The following is a 201-nucleotide window of genomic DNA, read 5'->3' as shown; positions in this document are numbered from 1 at the left end:
CCCGGGCGTGGTAACAAAAGAGCCCGGCCATGAAAAAGTCATGAGGCAACCGAACCCCGGGACCTATTTTCAGGAACAATGAGCGGGCGCTGCGCTGACACCGGAGCCGCGGGGCTGGGGGAAGGCGGCAGCGGCCGGAGCCTCGCTCAGCTCCGCGGGGGCGCGGCCAGACCCCGGAGCAGGGGCCGGCACCGGGTGTCC

The sequence above is a fragment of the Chaetura pelagica genome, unplaced genomic scaffold (assembly GCF_000747805.2).
Source record: "Chaetura pelagica isolate M959 unplaced genomic scaffold, ChaPel_1.0 scaffold47, whole genome shotgun sequence".
NCBI classification, from domain to species: domain Eukaryota; kingdom Metazoa; phylum Chordata; class Aves; order Apodiformes; family Apodidae; genus Chaetura; species Chaetura pelagica.
Note: the sequence above shows the minus strand (reverse complement) of the source record.